Consider the following 20,757-nt stretch of genomic DNA (forward strand, 5'->3'; position numbering starts at 1 on the left):
TCTGTGCTCTTAATCATTAAGCTACACAATCTCTTTTCACCTCATATTTCCCTGTTTAAGCATATTGCAAATAATTATTGATCTCAGGACTTAAAAATCATGACAGATATAACAGAAATAATTATTTGAGATACAGAGTTCATATTAGCACATGAAGTTACACATGTATATGTTTATATATACTTGTATTTACTCTCTAGTTTAATATATAAGTAAACATGTTTTATATATTTTTTTATTTAGAAAGTAAATTTAATTGGGTGACATTGATCAATAAGAACATATAGGTTTCAGGTAAACATCTCTATAGCATTCAAACCGTTGATTGTGTTGTGTGTCCATCACCCAAAGTCAACTCATTTTATGTCACCATATATTTGTCCCTCTTTACTCCCCTCCCTGCTGTAACCACTTGACTTTTATCTATGTCCATCAGTCTGTTTTACATCCCATCTATGTATAAAATCATATAATTCTTAGCTTTTTCTGATTTACTTATTTTACTCAGTATAATATTCTCAAGGTCCATCCAGGTTGTTGTAAATGGCAATATGTTATCATTTCTTATGGCTGAGTAGTATTCCATTGCATATATGTACCACATCTTCTTTATCTAATCCTCTATCGAGGGACACTTTAGTTCTTTCCATGTCTTGGCCACTGTGAATAACGCTGTGATGAATATGGGGGTGTATATGTCTTTATATACCAATGTTTTTGAGTTTTGAGGGTAGATTCCTTGTAGAGGGATTGCTGGGTCATATGGTAATTCTAGTCTTAATTTTTTAAGGAATCACTATACTGTCTTCCATAATGACTGTACCAGTTTATATTCTCACCAGCAGTGAATGAGGATTCCTTCTTCTCCACAGCTTCCCTAACACTTGTTATCACCTGTCTTGTTGATAATAGCTAATCTAACAGGTGTGAGGTGGTATCTCATTGTAGTTTTGATTTGCATTTCTCTAATAGCTAGCAAAGATGAGCATCTTTTCAGATATCTATTTGTTGTTTGTATGTCTTCATGGGAGAAGTGTTTATTCAGTCTATTATTTCTCTAATAAGAGGAAATAATTTGAAGGAAAGAAATGAGAAATAAATTGTAATTATTGGAATACTTTTCTAGTTTAATGATTTATTAGTACCATCTTTCAAATTTACTTTCAAAAGTATATTATGGCTCAACTCAGCCTAAATTATCCCAAATTTCACATATGCTGAAGAACAACTGAATGGATACTCATATTAGTTATTTAAATTATTAAGCTATTAATTTTTATAAAGTGAAAAATAAATACATTTACTTTATTTAAATTGCTTCCTTTTAAAATGTGTTTAGATTAGGAATCAATACAAGCAACTCAGTTTTAGTTCCAACTTAGAAGAAACAATTCAATATTAACTAATAAGTAAGGGTTTCCTTAGTTTTTTTTGAGTTTTGTTTATTAAAAGTATTTGTATCTGGGCCAAACTGTGTAACTGAAATATAATTACATAATAAAACTTTATCCCCATCTAGTGTCAGTAAAGAACATTGCAACACGGTACCTTTTTTTTTTCTCTCTCTTTTTTGTCTCTCTTCCTCGGGCAGCTTCCTTCTATATCTGTGTTGATATTAACCAGCACTTCCAAGTAGTACTGTTTGATCCCTTTACCAGCAATCATTAATTCTGTAGAATATTATAATATTTTGATTTCAGAGAAATTCTTTTTATGACATTTATCACTTCCAAGCATGGTTGATTTTATGGGAGTGGAGACTACAAGAATTTTCATCAAAATTAGAGACAGTGTCTAAATCTTTGTAATGTGCTGATCTCTAAATTTACCTTGACATTAGTTTCAGGATGTTAAACATGGAAAAATATTCGTAATACCCTGCTCACAAAAACTAGGGGATGAGGGAACGTCCAGTACTTTCCGTCTTTTGTATAGTACATTTTCACCAATGAAATAAAAGTTGGTTTTGCATCTCATTAGCATAATCAAACAACTTTCTTTGACTTGTCGTTTCCTTTTCTGATGTTCCTGTTTAATAAAAAAAATCAAATGCTTTTGTTTATCGCTTCATATTCATTTTGAAATATCCTCTAATTTTTGTGAGCAGTATATATATTTAAATTATTATGAACTAGACATTCAGAAGAATATCAAGAATAATAATATATTTAGGTAGCAACTCCCCATAGTAGTTATCTATTTTTATATAACAAATTGCCTCAAAATGTAGTAGCTTAAACAGCAAACATTTATTATCTTACAGTTTGTAAAAGCCAGGAATCAAGGAGTGGTAGAGCTGGGAAGTTTCAGTTCAGGGTCTTTCATGAGGTTGTGGGTAAGCTGTAGGCTAAAGCTACAGTCATATCAACTCCCAGTGGGGGCTGTTGAATCTGTTCCAAGCTCATTCATGTTATTGGCAGGTTTCATTTTCTTGTTGGTTGCTGGCCAGAGGCTCAGTTCTTCTACAAGTAAGCCTCTTCATTGGACTTGCTTCCTCCCAGAGCAAGAGAGAAAAGGGGACCATGATGAAGAGAGAGACACGGGGTGGGGGTGGGGGGGGGGAGAGGAGAGGGAAGCTACAGTTGTTTTTTAGAACCTAATCTCAGATATAACTTCTCAGTTCTACCATGTTATTGGTCACACAACTGGTACCATGTGGTAGGGGACTACACAAGGCTGTGAATACCTGGAGACTGCAGTAACAGGAGCCATGGCTACCACACCCACCATCTGGCTTTACAAAATAGTAGCATTTTGTCCCATTTGTGTAACTGCCTCAGAGAATGAGTTTAGTCCAGGGCTTAACTTGCAGATATACAAATGGGAAACAACTTTTTTTCCAAAATGGCATTCTACCACCCTGTGCTAAATCTCTTTTCCTCGCTGTGATAGACTTCTCTGGTAGATCTTACAGCTTTTTATTCACATTTAGCTGTTAAAAGAGTCCCATTTCTAGGCCCTGGCCGGTTGGCTCAGTGGTAGAGCGTCGGCCTGGCGTGCAGAAGTGCCGGGTTCAATTCCCGGCCAGGGCACACAGGAGAAGCGCCCATCTGCTTCTCCACCCCTCCCCCTCTCCTTCCTCTCTGTCTCTCTCTTCCCCTCCCGCCGAAGCCGAGGCTCCATTGGAGCAAGGAGGGCCCGGGTGCTGGGGATGGCTCCCTGGCCTCTGCCCCAGGTGCTAGAGTGGCTCTGGTCGCGACCGAGCGACGCCCCGGAGGGGCAGAGCATCGCCCCCTGGTGGGCAGAGCATCGCCCCCTGGTGGGCAGAGCATCGCCCCCTGGTGGGCGTGCCGGGTGGATCCCGGTCGGGTGCATGAGGGAGTCTGTCTGACTGTCTCTCCCCGTTTCCAGCTTCAGAAAAATACAAAAAAAAAGAAAAAAAAAAAAAGAGTCCCATTTCCAGATATGAAAAAGCTTATATGCAACTTACATCTTATGCTCTTAATTCTTACTGCTGACTCAGTAAGAAGGAAGGAGATCGACCTTCTTTCAATAATTTTTCTGACTCTTTCTTGCCTCTTACCTGCTTTCTAACTATTCTAGCATAGAGTCCTGCATATGGATTAAAGAGAAGCAAAAAACTTTGTACTGTATTTCGTAGTGTTATATAAAGTCATCTCTTGGCTAATGTTGGCTGGCCTTCATTCCCTTTAAGCATCCAAGAACAGGTATATCAGGTGAGCATGGAGATTGTTTGGAGAACCTATGAATGGGGCTTCATACTGTTCAAGTCATTCTCCAGTCAGTTGCTTGAAGTTTGTTCTCAGCTTTTGCCCCACATCTTCGAGGCTTCATCCTACATGGCCTCTTCTTGCCGGGGATCCTTGGCCTCAGGAAGCAGTGGTCCTGGGTATCAGGGTTTCTTTAAGATGGTGCATGCCTAGCCTATCTTTTACATCCCTGAAGGTCTTTTTTGTCAGTGGGAAAACATCATGTATTATTTTCCTGCCAAAAGCTTACCCATCTAATCAGTCCTCTCTCTCTACCCGATAACTGTATGCTGCTCCCGCCAGTCTCCTGCCTTTGGAATTCTCTAGATTGTCTCTAGAAAAACTTGACTTAAATCCAGGCTGAAGGCAATTGATAAGGCTCCAACAACAATAACTATGTCTCAATTTCAATGATATTAAAAAGTGAAAATATAAACATCACAGAAACAACAAAATTGCTTCCCTGGGGAAGAACAGATCAACGCCTTAGCATTAAGCCTTTAGGCTTCAAAAACTATATCTAGGTAGAAAACAAAAGTATACAATAATGTTAGAAGCAAATGTAAATTATAGGAGAGGTTCCTCCATTTACTCATTTGTCCACATTAAAAGTATAGTACACACGTTAGCAAAAGGTCACATCCTCCTCATACATCCCAGTGATATCATGGCTAGCCCAAGCTTATTGAAATCAGGAGCTTAATGTTTTTCACCACATAACCCCATTCCTAGCATAGTGCCAGGTGTAGAGTATGTGTGTTAGTTTGCTGGGACTGCCATAACAAGATACCACAGACTGGGTGGCTTAAACACCAGAAATTTATTTTCCCATAGCTCTGGAGGTCAGAAGTCAAAGATCAAGGTGCCAGCGAGGTCGGTTTCTGGTGAGACCTTTTTTCCTGACATAAATGTCTGCCTTCTTACTATGTCCTCACATGGCCTTTCTTCTGTGTGTGCATGGAGAAAGAGAGCTCTAGTTTCTTTTCTTATAAGGACACTACACCTATTGGAGCTTGACCTTACTTAGCTCTAATTGTCTCCTTAAAGGGCCTTATCTCTAAAACAGTCACATTAGAGGTTAGGTTTTCCTCATATGAATTTTGCGTGGGAGTCAGGGAGACATAATTTAGTCCCTAAGAGCATAGCTTCAATATATATTTATTAAATTAACATCATTTATTTCCATAGGCCCCCCTATTTCTGATGGTCATATTCCCTTAACATAGCAATTTTCAACCAGTGTGCAGCAGGAATTTTTAAAACATGCAATACTTGACTAGTCAGGGCACTGACCTTTTTCCTTAGATTGTCTAATGACAACAGCCAACACAATAGCCACCTGGTGTGAATGCCCTATCTTTAACTATAAATATATAGATCATGAAATAAGGTAGTGTCTTATTGGACATATCGCATAATAAGGTTGCACCAATTGGTTTATTCTTGGTATCAGAAATCCTTATATTCAAGTATAGGCACCTGACTTTTTTTTTTAATAAATAAATTTTTATTTTAATGGGGTGACATCAATAAATCAGGGTACATATATTCAAAGAAAACATGTCCAGGTTATCGTGTCATTCAATTCTGTTGCATACCCATCACCCAAAGTTAGATTGTCCTCCGTCACCTTCTATCTAGTTTTCTTTGTGCCCCTCCCCCACCTCCCCCTCTCCCTCCCCCTGCCCCTTGTAACCATCACACTCTTGTCCATGTCTCTTAGTCTCGTTTTTATGTCCCACGAATGTATGGAATCCTGCAGTTCTTGTTTTTTTCTGATTTACTTACTTCACTCCGTATAATGTTATCAAGATCCCACCATTTTGTTGTAAGTGATCCAATGTCATCATTTCTTATGGCTGAGTAGTATACCATGGTGTATATGTAGGCACCTGACTTTTTAAAAAGTCACTCTGGAGTAAAAAGGATAGGGAATTACTATTACTATTATATTTTTGTAAACCAATCAAAACTATACATATTTTCTTTGTCAGATTGGCCAAAGATATATTTTTTGGTGTGCCACAGGCTTTTAGTAATTAGTTTATGTAAAATGTTAAAAATCTCTGCCTTAACATACTCTGGAGCTGATCTTTTAGGCTCTCTATTATCTATATGAGTTTGATATTTTCCTTCCTTTGTAGCTCCCTCTGAAGAAATTGATATCCTAGTCTTCTGGGTGTTCCCTATATTTAATAATGTTGGGATATACAATGTACTTTCTAGAACGGTCAAAATGAAAAGATAGAAATACATGGCAAGTGTTGGCAAGGATGTGGGGCAACAGGAGAACTCACACGCTGTTGGTGGGGCCGTAAGTTGGTAAAACATTTGGCAAACTCTTTGGCAGCATATCAAAGCCAAGCACATGCATACCCTATGACTAAAAAGTCTACCACTTGGTATTTATCCAACAGAAATACATCCATATGTTCACCAAAAGACAAAGACAAAAATGTTTAGAGCAGTACTATACATAGTATTCCCAAACTAGAAATTACCTAAAAGCCCACCCAAAATAAATGAACCTGATCAGTGGTGGTGTAGTGGATAGAGAGTTAACCTAGGATGCTGAGGTCCCAGGTTCAAAACTCCGAGGTAGCCGGCTTGAGCGCAGGATTGTCAACACGATCCCAAAGTTGCTGGCTTGAGCCCGAAGGTCACTGGCTTGTACAAGGGGTAACTTGCTTGGCTTGATTCCCCCTGATCAAGGCACATATGAGAAGCAGTCAATAAACAGCTAAGGTGATGCAACTGTGAGTTGATGCTTCTCATCCTTCTTCCTTCCTGCCTCTCGGTCAAAAAAAAAAAAAAAAAAAAAGAGTAAGTAATAAATTTGTGGTAGTCAATCAGTGAAATCTTATACAGCAATGAAAAGAAATGATCTACATCTACATGCCACTATATGTATGAATCTTCAAAATATAATGGCAAGTGAAACAATGATGTAGAGTGCGAGGGGCGGTGGAAGCAGTTCACCCCAGGTATAGACAATACGGCTGTGCAGTGACTGTAGAGAATAAACTATAAAACTGAGTAAATAATAAACAATAGGATAGGAATAAAAGACTAAAAATGAGTTTATCAAATTTATTATCACCGTGTGCTACTATTTTTTTTTTTTTTGTATTTTTCTGAAGCTGGAAATGGGGAGAGACAGTCAGACAGACTCCCGCATGTGCCCGACTCGGATCCACCCGGCACGCCCACCAGGGGCTACGCTCTGCCCACCAGGGGGCGATGCTCTGCCCCTCCGGGGTGTCACTCTGCCGCGACCAGAGCCACTCTAGCGCCTGGGGCAGAGGCCAAGGAGCCATCCCCAGCGCCCGGGCCATCTTTGCTCCAATGGAGCCTTGGCTGCGGGAGGGGAAGAGAGAGACAGAGAGGAAGGGGGGGGGGGGTGGAGAAGCAAATGGGTGCTTCTCCTATGTGCCCTGGCTGGGAATCAAACCCGGGTCCCCCGCACGCCAGGCCGACGCTCTACCGCTGAGCAAACCAGCCAGGGCCATGTGCTACTATTTTAAGCAATATTCCTTCCAACTGGGGCAGATCATTCCTTCCCACCTCCCCACTGCACTTCACCATCACTGGAGTGAAGAAGCCTGCCACAAAGACACAGATGCTATACGATTTCATATACATAAAGTCCAAATACAGGCAAAACTGATCTATGCTGTTAATGGTCAGGATAGTTTTTTTAAACTCTTTGAGGTGGTGACTAGAATGGAGCACAAAGGGACTCTAAAGCAGGCATGGCCAACAGTTTTTGCCCCCGGGGCCAGATTAGAAAAAACTTTTTTCACTGGCTGGATGAAATATTAAAATTAAAAAATGTTAAATACAAAAACGACTCATTTAAGTAAACAAAATTTTATTATGTAATTTGTTTATGAATAAATGTGAGTGAAAAAAATTTTAATATACAATATTATTTTAATAAAAATATAATTACATACTGTATAAATATCCAAACTGTATCTCAATCAATTAAAACAATATTTAATTAATAGAATGAGCTTGAAGGGGTTATATTGCAAATGAAATAATTATTTCATTTTACAAAGAGCCTGGACACGTTTTCAGTTATCAACTGCACCTATTGTCTATGCAACAATGCTACTTGATTCAGCACACTTGACCACAAAAATAATGAATTGTTTGACGTTGGGTGCGCACTGGCAAACTCCGCCTAAAAGAATGTGGGTTTCACATAGCCGCTAATCCTCGAACAGTTCATATCGAGTACAGATGAGTACAAAAGTTGTAAGTCTTTTAATGGAATTTTTTAAAAAAATAAAGAAGTATCGCGAATCCATGAGACTGATTATTGGAAGTTAACCCTAGATTAGTCACACGTGGAATTCTTTTCCGTGTATCACTATCTTCTTAAATATCTTGATTTCCAATAATCAAAGACGCTTCCACTTCTGAGTAGTTAAGATATTAAAGTAGTTGAGAATATTAAAAATTTAATCGTGGGCTGCATAAACTCATTACGTGGGCCGGATCTGGCCTGTGGGCCGTATGTTGGCCATGCCTGCTCTAGGGGCTAGAAATGTCCTGGGTGTTGACTATAAGGGCGCCTTCAATTTGCAAAAATTCCCTGAATTATACTCTTATGTGTACACTTCTCTATATATTATATTCCAATAAAAACTTTTTGAAAAAGCTAGACTATATTTTTAAAAATTAGGTGTACTTAAGAATTATCATTTTGTCCAGGAATGTATTTCTGGCTTGATTTGGCAGGGAATGTTGCTGTCTGCTTTGAAGGAAATTTCCATCATGATCACTCACCAGCCTATAACTAATACTTTCAACCTCAGCTTCTAAAAACTTAGCACAGACATTTATTGAGTGACGGCCACATGGGAGAGGTACTAAGCTCTAATGATAAGATAGAGGAAATGCTTCTTTTGCTAAGAAAAACTGGCTTATAAAGCAGTTGAACTGCTTGGAACTTAATCACATAAAACGAGACATTTATCTTTAAACACAGATGGTGGTTGACTTGTAACATCTCTCCTTTGTTATTTCTGTGGGGTGTGAATTCTTTTTGAGGTCACTAACTTCGAAGAAGAGGAACAGCAGTAGAGCAGGGAAGAATGAGAGTGTATTGATGGAGTAGACAGATGCCAAAAGAGGAAGCTGAGGAAAAGCAAGAGAGAGAAGACATTGCTCCTTCTATCCCTATCAAGCAGATTAAACAGAACCAAATCATCACTCATTATCACTGAACAGCAGAAAGAACATCTCTTTACTCCACCAGAGTAGAAAGGATGTCACTTCAGGATAAAGGGCTCATCTTTAAACTGTGTAAGTTTAACTTTATGAAACATCCATTCTTTTTAAAAAAATTTTATTTATTCATTTTAGAGAGAGGGGAGAGAGAGAGAGAGAGAAGGCAGAGAGCAGAAAGCATGAACTTCCATATGTGCCTTGACCAGGTAAATCCAGGTTTTGAACTGGCAACCTCAGCGTTCCAGGCTGACACTTTTACCTACTGCGCCACCGCAGGTTAGACCGAAAAATCCATTCTTTATACTTACCTTCTATAGTCTCCTGTGAACTGGTTAAATGTCATCACTGTCCAGTGTTTGAGTGGGCTCTCTGCTCCAGCTCAGGGGTTGGCCATTTTTTTTTTCCGTAAAGAATGAGATGATACATATTTGGGGTCCACTGGCACATTCTGCCACAATCACTTAATTCTGCATTTAGCGATGGACAATATGCAAATGAATGGGTGTGGTTGTATGCCATAAAATGTTTGGACACTAAAATTTGAATTTTCTATGACTTCTTGGGTCCCAAACATTATTATTATTTTGATTTCCTCTCCTTATAACAATAGCTTAGGATTCTATTTAAAGCAAGTACCATACATCTTGAAAGTATGTTAAATTAGTTAAATTTAAGAAAAGATTTTCTTTTTAAATAAAACATTTCTAAAAACAGTTATATGGAAGGTAGAAATTATAGCAGGAGCCCAGTTCCTTTCTAGAGCTGGAAACTATTGAGCAGGCTTGTATGGCATTCCCAGGCTCTCACTTTTGTGCCTCCTCAAACTGCTGTTCTTTAAGTATCCATTCAATATCTCTCCAGCCAGGAAAGGTCAAATACTCTCTGTGGGAGAGAGAGGCAGAACCAGGCCCCTCAGCTTCTTTGCTGTTATCAAGAGCACTTTCACTCTAGCTTCAAACTTGATCACCCCTCCCAACAAGTCAAACTCAGTGTAACTAGGCTCCCTCTAGCAGACAGTTTAGCAACCATATTTACACATCCCGGAAGGATCTTACTAACCATGCCCAAGTGACTAACATATTTCTCCCACTCATACTCCACACTCGTGAAAGACATTTTGGTAAATGCAACGTTTTTTATCTGTTTACATTTCCTGCACTTAGTGCTCTTAGTGCTCACTTACCTCTTAACCCAGCTCAGTGTGCAGCATTCAGGTTGCCAGTGGGTTTTTGCAAAAGGAAAATAAAATCCTGAGTTTCTTGGTGAGGAGAATGCAGTGTTTCAGATTTAGTCTTCTGTTCCAGCGTCCAGAAAGAGGGATCTCAGGTAGACATGAAGATGTTTCAGAAGATGGTCTGTGAGGTCTTGGGATAAACAGCGTTTTGGATGATAAAGAGGGACACTGGATTGGGCGAGAGGGGCATTACTTGCACTCCTGTATAGGCCTCCTGTGCCTGAGATCTTGGAGGGTGGGCACGAACGAATGAGCCACTCTGTCTGAAGGGGAAGGGACTGACAATGAGGGTCAGAGGTGGGCAAGCTGCCTCTGGGCAACTTTGTTGGCGAAGAAGGTCTAGGCAGTAACACTCACCGAAGAAAGAGCCTGTCCACTGGGAACACACCAGGAACCGCTGGTGTGGAGAGTTGTGTGGATGTTAGAATTAGGAACACGGACTTTGGTGTCAGATGCTCTGTCTTTTACTAATAACCTTGGGCTATTTCTTCATCTAGAAATAGAGATGATAATACCTACTACATAAGATTGTTGAAAAGATTAAGTGAAATAATATGTGTAAAACATGTGGTGATAGTAAAACATCAGAAAGAGACATGAGTCAGTAACATATGAGATATTCCTGGCAATGTGTCCCCATTCGAATCTATAAAAAGTGGTCTGGCATTTAGACACATGAGTCACGTATGTTTCTATGTGTCTTGGGTGGCCATGGAATTAAATTATTTTTTCCCTATAAAAACCACATCTCTTTAATAGAAAACTACAGCAAACACCATGCAGTATGTGGAAAGGACCACTTATTTATTATCACTACATGTCAAAAACCATCTGGACCATTTTCTTTGTAGCAGATGTTTGCCCAATTAACTTTGGAAGCAGAGAATTCATGTAGAGTATTTCTGTTAGCACAATGCATGCAACTAAGGCAGATGTAGATACATTTTTCAAAGCAACATTAAGCCATATTAGAGTCAGGTAAAAAAACCATGGTGACTGCACATACTCTTAGAATTTGGAGTACTCAGGAAATGTCAATGAATTATCTCTTAATTTAAAATAAATTTATTTAGAAATGATCTGAAATTTAGAAGAGCTTAACTGGCCATACATTTTTGAAAAACAATTTATATAGTTTAGGGTGACTGTAATGAGCATGATACTGTGATTTATAATAAGAAATTATATTTGGTCTTTTTTCTCTCCTTCCTGGTACAGAGCTCCTGAAACATTTGAGATTTTTTTTTTTTCCTGTCACAGAGTGATAAAGTTGTCTTTTGTGAATGAGATGACTTTTGGAAATTTCCTAAGGAGGGGGACTAGCTGCCAGTGGAGCCACCCTGTGAGTAGAGGGTTGGAACTTTCAGCACTCCTCCCCTCCCCCTTTCCCAGGAGGGGAGAGGCACTGCAGACTGGATTTAATCATCCATGGCCAATGATTTAATCATGTGTTTGTAATGAAGCCTCCACAGAAAACCAAGGGATGTGGTTTTGGAGAGCTTTCGGACTGGTGAACATGGGGAGATTTGGAGAGCATGGAAGTTCCATGTCCCTTCCCACCTAGCTTGCCCTATGTATATCTCCTCCATCTGGCTGTTCCTGATTCAATTCGTTTAGAATAAATCGGTAATAGAGTAAATCAAAAGTTTCTCTGAGTTCTGTGAGCCATCCTAGCAAATTAATCAAATCCAAAAGTGGGGGCACTGGAACCTCTAGTTGGTCAGAAGCACAGGTGACAACCTGGATTTCGACTAGCATCTGAAGGTGGGGCCAGTCTTGTAGAACTGAGCCCTGAATTTATGGGGTTGATACTATCTTGAGGTAGATAGTGTCAGAATTGAGTTGAATTGTAGGCCACCCAGCTGGTGTCAAAACTGCTCGGTATTGTTACCAGCATTGGGATCTTGGGATTTCCAAGACGGAAATGAAGAGGAAACCCAGAGACATTTCCGGATGGATTTTATTAAGCTGATCTTGGTGCACAATGGAGGCAGCACAGCGGACAGAAAGGTCCTCTGGACTGACGCGGGGGCTGGCCCTGCTCAGCTGCTTTAACATGCTGAGAACAAAGCAGGCTTGAGTGAAAAGGCGGGCTTTTTGAAAAGGTGGGCTTGTGAAGGGCTGGGGGCGGGGGAGTAGAATTTTTCCATGTTAGGGTGGCCTTAATTCACCCTTCTGTCTGGTTGCTTGGCAACTATCTCGGGTTGTACCTGCTCTGTGGGGGCAAGACTGTGATGTTGCTCACCCCAGGAAAATCACATAGCTGCCAAATCTTGACTGACTGTGTGGAACAGTGGTTTTATATCTTCTGCTCACCTGCTCTTAACGTGGTTCCTGGCCACCTAGTATTTTTTCACTGGGGGTCCAAATCCCTATATTACCTCATTTTGGGGGGGAAATCCCCAAACAATTTGGAAGTGGGTGCAGAATATTATTAAGAAATAGTTCTGTGGCCTCTGAGTCAGGCTCTGACCTTCTTATTAGGGAGAGGGGGCGGGGCGGGTAGGAGACTCATGGTTGCCAGGGCCCGGCCGGCTTCCCCAGATTCTCGCGTGCCCTCGCGTCAGGCCGAGGAGGGGTGCTGCACACCTGCGCTGCTCACGTTGGAGGCGCTGTGCGGCTGTGAGCCTGACTGCGAGGAACCCAGGACCTGTGTCCAGTCCGTTTTGGTCTGAAAAAGTCAGTTGTAAGGACCATTCTCTCCCCAACCCCAGTTGGAGCAAGGATATGACTACTTCTTGACCAGTTCATGAAGGAATGTGAAGATGGCTCCTGGACACATTTGCCTTCATACGATTATAAACAAACACAAAGGCGTCAAGACTTCACAGTGTTATTCATGCTTATTTCCCTACAGTCTGAACGCTTATAGAAGGAGAAAAAAAAATGTCACCAGGCCTGGATCTTCACTAGAAGCTTTGAGAATGGCCTAGGTTTTGAATATGTAATGTTCTATAATGATGTTGAAAAAAGAATAGTTTGCTTGCTTCCAGGAGCTCCTCACCTTGCAGGAGCACCCAGATTCCCCCACAGTGGTGCCATTGCAACTATGACTGATGCTACTGTTGGTGTGTTTGTGATTATAGTTGGGGGAATTAATTGTCACGACTGCCAATCTCAATTCAACATCAGTTTTAAAGGACCTATCCTGGTTTGTTCTGTTGTGATTAATAGCCAACTTGATAAAATTGGAGGAAGGAATGTGTTTATTTCCTGTAATATTTTAAATATTGATGAAAAGACCTTATCCTCATAGACAACAAGCTTGTTTATAGAGATGGATCCTGGAAAAAGAATGTGTGACATATAAGAGCTTCTGGTGAGTTAGTTCTACACGGCTCTGCGTAAGTCTCTTCTTCCTCCAGAAGAGGCTGTGGTGGGTCTTTGGTCCTGCTCTGCTCACCCACTGTTGAGCCCCCTGTAGGGTGAAACCTGCTAACACTGCCTTTCTCAATACTTTTCTAAATTCAACTCCAGGAGCTGTTTCCATCCTCTAAAATTTTAAACTCAGAAATACCTCCTCTGAGAGTTCTAAACTATAATGAATATTTTGTAGCTAAATTCTTGAAAATGCTCATTATAATTTCCTTGAGGTAAATTAGGATTAACAGCGCAATGGGAATTGCAAATTAAAAGAAAATGCCCATTTTAAGGCATCTCATTAATGTTAACAAATATGGAAATATTGTACTTCCCTTTAGAAGTCTGAGCTCTTGGAGAAGGCTGCCCAAGTTCCCGCTGATGTCCATGACTAACTCAGATCTTGGCACCATATGTATCTTTCTAAACTTTGGCTTCTTTATTGGCCACAGTGGAACTGCTACCATGTAATGCTGGTGGGCAAGGCCAGGCAGGTCCACATTGGATTCTGGCAGATGGTAGAGAAACTATGGAGCTAGAAAGCATTGGGCCATTCCTTTTAACAAAATCTCACAATGGCAGACAAAGCACAGGCAGGGGAAACCTCCTCTTAGGCAAACAAACAGCAAAATGGCCCCTCACCGGGGCGTGCAGGCAATCAGCAATCCCCAAACTCCTCTGAGCTCGAGCAACCATAGATTTATATAGGCCATACACACGTGGTGTAGCCACGCACTCACGTACCAATCAGGCAAAGGGGTTGCATCCGGTAACCCCGCAAGCAAGCCTAACACAGCTGCCCCACACACCAGATCCAGGTGACCAAAGACAGGCAGCAGCCATGTAACTGGGATGCACCAGGCGCATGTAAAAGCCCCCTCTGGGAGATGGCGCTCTGGAGTGTGAAGATGGTGCCCACTGACTGGAGCAAGGCAGAGGACAAGGTGTTGAGATGGGACCCACCAGTCTCTGTCCCCACAGCAAACCTCCATATATGTGTCAAACCAGATGCCTGCTCCTCCGGTTGAAGCTCTAAGACAAGCAAACAAGCGTCTCCCACACAAAATTTTGGCACCCCTGACTCAGCCACTTTTGCGCAGGATCCTGGGGCAAGTAAGTCCAAGCCCAAGGCCTTCCAGAACTTTTTCCCGATAGTCTTGTGGGTCTAGTGGACCGGGACCCCTGTTACTTTCCAAAACTAAATGTTTTGGGGGCTTCTCTCTCAGATGCCTGTCTTAAAAGTTTGGGTTTCCGATGTGGGTTTCAAATGCTTTGGACTTCAGAGAAAGCTTTTTGTTTTGAGTTTTCTGCTGACTGAGGGTGAGTGACTGCACCAGGGATGGGGTTTTCAGTGAGACTGTGTCCCAGCCCCTTCTCTCCCCTTGCATGTGGGCCTTCTCTTACTGGCCCAATGAGGAGTTGCTCAGACAGTTTTTAGGTGGTTTTTTTTTCAGAGGAAGCTGACCATATATAGCTGTAGATTCCATATTGTCTGTGGGATGAATTCAAGATCTTCTTATGTTGCCATTTTGAGCCAGAACCTGATTTTTAAAATACAAGTACTTAATCATGTATTTTAAAACAGAGTCTAAATCAGAGTAAATCACTATTTCCATCTTTCTCTTGAGCAAGACCAGTTTTATAATGCTATAACTTCCTTCAAATATTCCTCTCATTATTTGCCTTCAAGCAGTTTTTCCATCTTTTGTGCTATTTTTATTTATTCATTTTACTTACTAGATCAGGGTTTATTTCATTATTTTTTATGATGTATTTTATTTTTCACTGTTATTTTATCTAGTAATTTAATTATATTTTATCTTTTAATGCCAAAATGTTATTATCATTATTTTTTAAAACATAGACTTTCGGCCTTGCCCGGTGGCTCAGTGAATAGAGTGTTGGCCAAGGGTATGTACGTCCTACATTCGATCCCTGGTCAGGGTACATATGAGAAGCGACCATCTGCTTCTCTCCCCCTTTTTCTCCCCCTTCTCTCCCTCTTCCCCTCCTGCAGACAGTGGCTTAATTGGTTTGAACATCAGCCCTGGGTGCTGAGGATAGCTTAGTTGGTCACAGTGAGTCAGCCTCAAGCGCTAAAAATAGCTCGGTACTCCAGCATTGGCCTTATACTGGGGTTTCTGGGTGGATCCCTGTCAGGCTGCATGCAGTAGTCTGCCTCACTATCTCAAGACCCTTCTCTCACCTAAAAACAAACAAACACACGCAAAAAACCCCATGCACTTTAGTATAGAAGGTCCCCATACCCCCCAAGCCCTGTACTCACACTCATTATTTTTATAATTCAGTTCTTATTTAAATTTACCAAAAACGTGTTCTGACTTGTTGTATGTATGAATCCCATACATTCCTTCTGAACTTATTTCAATTCATGTGAAGTAAACCTCAATTATAATTTCTAGAAATGCAAAATAAATGTACTTACGGTTTTTCAGGCGGGAAAAGTTCTTGTTGGGTCTATGGACTGACTTAGTTACTAGAATTCCCCCCTTCCCCCATATTTTTATGAGTGAGCTCATCGTCACGGACACTGTCTCTTTTGAGAGGCCCGTGCACGCCTGGGTTGGGAGGCCTCCCGTGGAATGGGTTTTTGTTTGCCTCTGTCCACATGCTCATGAGTTCCAAAAGAGTTTTTACTTTAAATACTTTTAGACTTACAGAAGAGTTGCAAAAAATAGGACAGGAAGTTGCCATATGCCTGCACCCAGCTTTCTGTATTTCTGCAGCCCTTAGGTAGCCTACATCTAGCCTTTAGCAATTTTGTTAAAATTTTGAGCTTAAGCAGGGGTCCCCAAACTTTTTACACAGGGGGCCAGTTCACTGTCCCTCAGACCGTTGGAGGGCCGGACTATTAAAAAAAAACTATGAACAAATCCCTATGCACACTGCACATATCTTATTTTAAAGTAAAAAACAAAATGGGAACAAATACAATATTTAAAATAAAGAATAATTAAATTTAAATCAACAAACTGATCAGTATTTCAATGGGAACTATGGGCCTGCTTTTGGCTAATGAGATGGTCAATGTCCAGTTCCATATTTGTCATTGCTAGCCGTAACAAGTGATATGACGTGCTTCCAGAACTGTGACGCGTGCGTCCCACATTACCGGAAGTAGTACTGTACTTGACGTCGCGCTTTGCGGCGCTGCCACATACAGTACTCCAGGAGCACAGGATGCGGATGCTGACCACCTCTGAAAGAGGTGCCTCCTCTCACTGACTACCAATGAAAGAGGTGGCCCTTCTGGAAGTGCAGCAGGGGCCGGATAAATGGCCTCAGGGGGCCGCATGCGGCCCGCAGGCCATAGTTTGGGGACCCCTGAGCTAAAGTATTCCTAATGGCTCATGTGGTATCCTGAGGTGTCTGTCCCAGCTCAGCAAAGGCCTGGGTCCTGTTTCTTGCTGTGGATGCCTGTCTTTCTCAGATTTTAGGTTATTTGTTGGCTCTGTGGCCTCAACTTTCTGATGGGTTCATGGAAAGTTGTTAACTTGTAGTTTGCCTAGCTTGTTCCTTGTTGTAAGTGTGGGAGTGATGCTTTGCAACTCTCTATATCTCGTCTAGTGGGATTTCCTTTCATAACTGAATTGTTAACTGTGAGGGAAAGGGCTGTGTTGCTCTCACTTCCTTGCTACATAGCAGTTAGCACAGTCAAGTCCTGTGCTCATAGCAGGTGAAAGTCAATTTTGAAATACATTTGTTTTGAGCACTTTATAAGAAATGTATTTTTCCCTCAGCTGGACAAGAAAGATTTTATTACTTTATACTTGATCAAGCACTTCTTTTAGTTTTTGGCTCATTGGTAGACTACAATGCATTTGGCCTATTGATTATAAATTTGAGTAAATTTTCCTTTGTTCTTTGATTTTTAGTTTATTGTAGAATCGAGTTGCTGGACCAGCACAAAGCTAAGTGCTTCATCCAGGCCTGGTATTCATATCTGTGAGGCAGAAGCTACTGGCGAGCGCAATGAAGCATTCTGCACATATGTTTTTCTCTTTTGCCTCTGTGGTGAGACATTTTCCTAGATGTGCTTCGGATTTTTCCCATTCCAGTTTTGAAACTTCCACATGGAGTTTAGCCACTTGTTGAAGTGCTCTCAAGCTCTCTGCTTACCATCAGGGTCAGCTTCGGCTACAAGATCTTAGATATCTTTTTGTTTTTCTGAGTCTGGGTTTACAATCTTTCTGGTTTCTTTGCCTATATCCTTTCCCAGTATTTTATGGTTGCTGGTATAGGCTTTTCCTTTCAACAGTTCTCTGTCCTTAGGGAGGCACCTCATCTTGTCTGTTCCATGTTTTTTTGATTTTGACTTTATTGCTCTCCAGCTGTGCTATTACAGTGTGGATCATAGTGCTCCAGAGCATGGGCCATTTTTCCTCAGTTTTGCCTGTTTCTCATCTTCCTCTGTCTTGACTTTGCCTCAGACATAGTTTTTAATTGAGCAGAAATTTTCTCATTATTCTGTTTCTTTAGTTTCTGGGTTCAGTCTGTCTGTTTAAAATAAAGTCAGTTTTGTCAATCCCCCCCCACCCCACCCCAATTTGGCAATGTTGACGTTGCCACCACTCTTGACAGCTGCTATCCAGTATGTCATTACTCAGCCTTGGAAGTAATTTAAAAATGTTGTATGCCCTGACTGAAGAACACTGTGTTACCAATGTCCTGAGGGTGGTACATTTGAAGGTGGGGATGACCTGAAGAAGAATTTGTGATATTTGTACAATGCCTTACAGTTTACAAGGGACCTTTAAATATGTGGTCTTGTTTAATGCCTGCAATAAGCCTTGGAGGGTGCTAAGGCATTATAATTCTCTGTTTAAAGTAAAAAAACCTTGACGATCGTAAAGTTAAATGTCTTCCCAATGTTGACTAGGTAGAAAGTGATGGAGCCAGGATTTGAACTTATGTTCTACCAGTGCTCTTTATATTATAGGATCTTATCTTTTTAATACCATTGAAATTTCAGGTTGGATGTATAGGTAGCTTTCAGACACAGTTGTATCTAATTTAAACGTTGCCAGGACCTGGTCTTTCCCTCTCTTGGCTCTGTCTTCCTCTGAGTTGACTTTCCCTTTATCCAGGCTCTTCTCCCCTTCCAGGGCAGGAGGGCTTCCAGGAGCTCCAGGCTAATATCCTCCAATCCAGAGACAAGGAGAACATACCTTTCCTGCAGAAGTACAGAGATTGTTTCACACCGTCTCTAGTTGGGTTATGTGGTTACCTCTTACCAATAACTGTGGTCAGAAGGTTGTGATACTCTGAATGGACAGGCCTGATTCCTGAGTCACGTGACCACTCCTGGAGTCAGATGAGCAATCATCTGGCTCAAATAATGTGGCAGAAGGGAGGGAGGAAAGTAGTTCCCCAGTAGAGAACTGAGGAATTGTTACCAGATAAGACAGGAGATGTCCCCTCTGCTGGGTGTTTCCATCTGCCCCGCAGATCCACTCACCACCCTGCTGTCCGCCTCAGAAGTCAAAGTTGTATGAATTTCCATTGATGGGGTTCTTTCCTTCAAGCTTCCAACTGTGTTTGGCCAGTGGAGAGTTCTGACAGAGATTAGAGTCAAAGAGAAGAATGACAGAGGTGTACTTGTTCCAGTAGCTCCTTTCCTGTGAGGCTACCATTTGTAACAAGGTCACAGCTCCCATCAGGCAGCACTTTTTACTTGGCTTGTCCTACTTCTGTGTTCAACTAACTGCTTTCCTTGTCCCTCCAGGCCTAGAGTGGTACCTCACCTGGGGTATTGCACAGTCCCATTTAGTTTCCCTACATTCATCCCTTTATTAAACTGCTCTCAAGGTACCGACTTGAGTGTGCCGACTCTTTCCTGCCAGGACCTGATTGACTTCTCTCGGCAAGAAAGTAGAAACCCAGTCCACATAGCATGAAGAATGTTTCGGAGGATCTGTGGTGTTAGGCTAGGGGTTGAGAAGATTTAAGTGGGATATGACGACTGTGCTCAAGATGGTGTAACTGTAAATGATGGCCGCAGGGAAGGGGGAGCAGCACAGCTTTGCGTGGTTTCACTTAAATCAGCATCATTAGAGGTTTCTCACAACTGGTGTATCTAAAAGTGAGCTGAACCGCCTGGAACAGGGGTCCCCAAACTTTTTACACAGGGGGCCAGTTCACTGTCCCTCAGACTGTTGGAGGGCCAGACTATAAAAAAAACTATGAACAAATCCCTGTGCACACTGCACATATCTTATTTTAAAGTAAAAAAACAAAATGAGAAAAAACACAATATTTAAAATAAAGAACAAGTAAATTTAAATCAACAAACTGACCAGTATTTCAATGGGAACTATGCTCCTCTCACTGACCACCAATGAAAGAGGTGCCCCTTCTGGAAGTGCGGTGGGGGCCAGATAAATGGCCTCAGGGGGCTGCATGCGGCCCGCGGGCCGTAGTTTGGGGACCCCTGACCTGGAAGGTACTGAGCTCACCAATACTGATGATATTCAACTGGACTTCTCTAGTTACATTCACTTTTCAGGGTTTTCTCTTCCTTTTGTGAGGAGGTTCTTTCATCGGATAGTGGACCGACTGACCCACGGAGTCCTTTTCTACACTGTACTCGTGCCTGGCAGGCCTTTGGGTGTTGAGACCAGGTTTTTTGTGAGTGTGCCCGCGGGGTCTGAAGTCTTTGTCTTGATTTGCATTGAGATCCTGGGCCATCGGTTCCTTGGCTCTCCATCATTTTGACTCCTGAGGCAGACAGCAGGGTGGCAAGTAGATCTGTCAGGAATCAGAAATAGTGAGCCGTGCTTTGCTATCTTGTTAGTTACATGTTGAAGGCACTAAGGGACCTCACCTGTGCTGTTGCCATCACAAACCAGTAAGTACCCCAAAGTAGAAGCCATGGAGAAACAATCATTAAAGGTACCATGTTTCACAAAAGAAATCAGCTATTAGTTCTAGAGTAGTAAAATTACATTAGCAATAAGAATTGACTGTACAATAACCACTGGGACTAATTTAAAATCTCTGAAATGAGACCTGACCTGTGGTGGCGCAGTGGATAAAGCGTTGACCTGGAAATGCTGAGGTCGCCGGTTCGAAACCCTGGGCTTGCCTGGTCAAGGCACATATGGGAGTTGATGCTTCCAGCTCCTCCCCTTCTCTCTCTCTGTCTCTCTCTCTCCCTCTCTAAAATGAATAAATAAATAAATAAATAAATAA

At 41.5% G+C, this 20,757-nt stretch overlaps 1 pseudogene; it reads left to right on the forward strand.

The window, feature by feature from the left end:
* The first annotated feature begins 5,964 nt into the window (after window positions 1–5,964).
* Window positions 5,965–13,495, forward strand: LOC136381507 (acyl-coenzyme A thioesterase THEM4 pseudogene; annotated as a pseudogene).
* The last annotated feature ends 7,262 nt before the right edge of the window (window positions 13,496–20,757 follow it).

The sequence above is a fragment of the Saccopteryx leptura genome, chromosome 9 (genome assembly GCF_036850995.1).
Source record: "Saccopteryx leptura isolate mSacLep1 chromosome 9, mSacLep1_pri_phased_curated, whole genome shotgun sequence".
In the NCBI taxonomy this organism is placed as follows: Eukaryota; Metazoa; Chordata; class Mammalia; order Chiroptera; family Emballonuridae; genus Saccopteryx; species Saccopteryx leptura.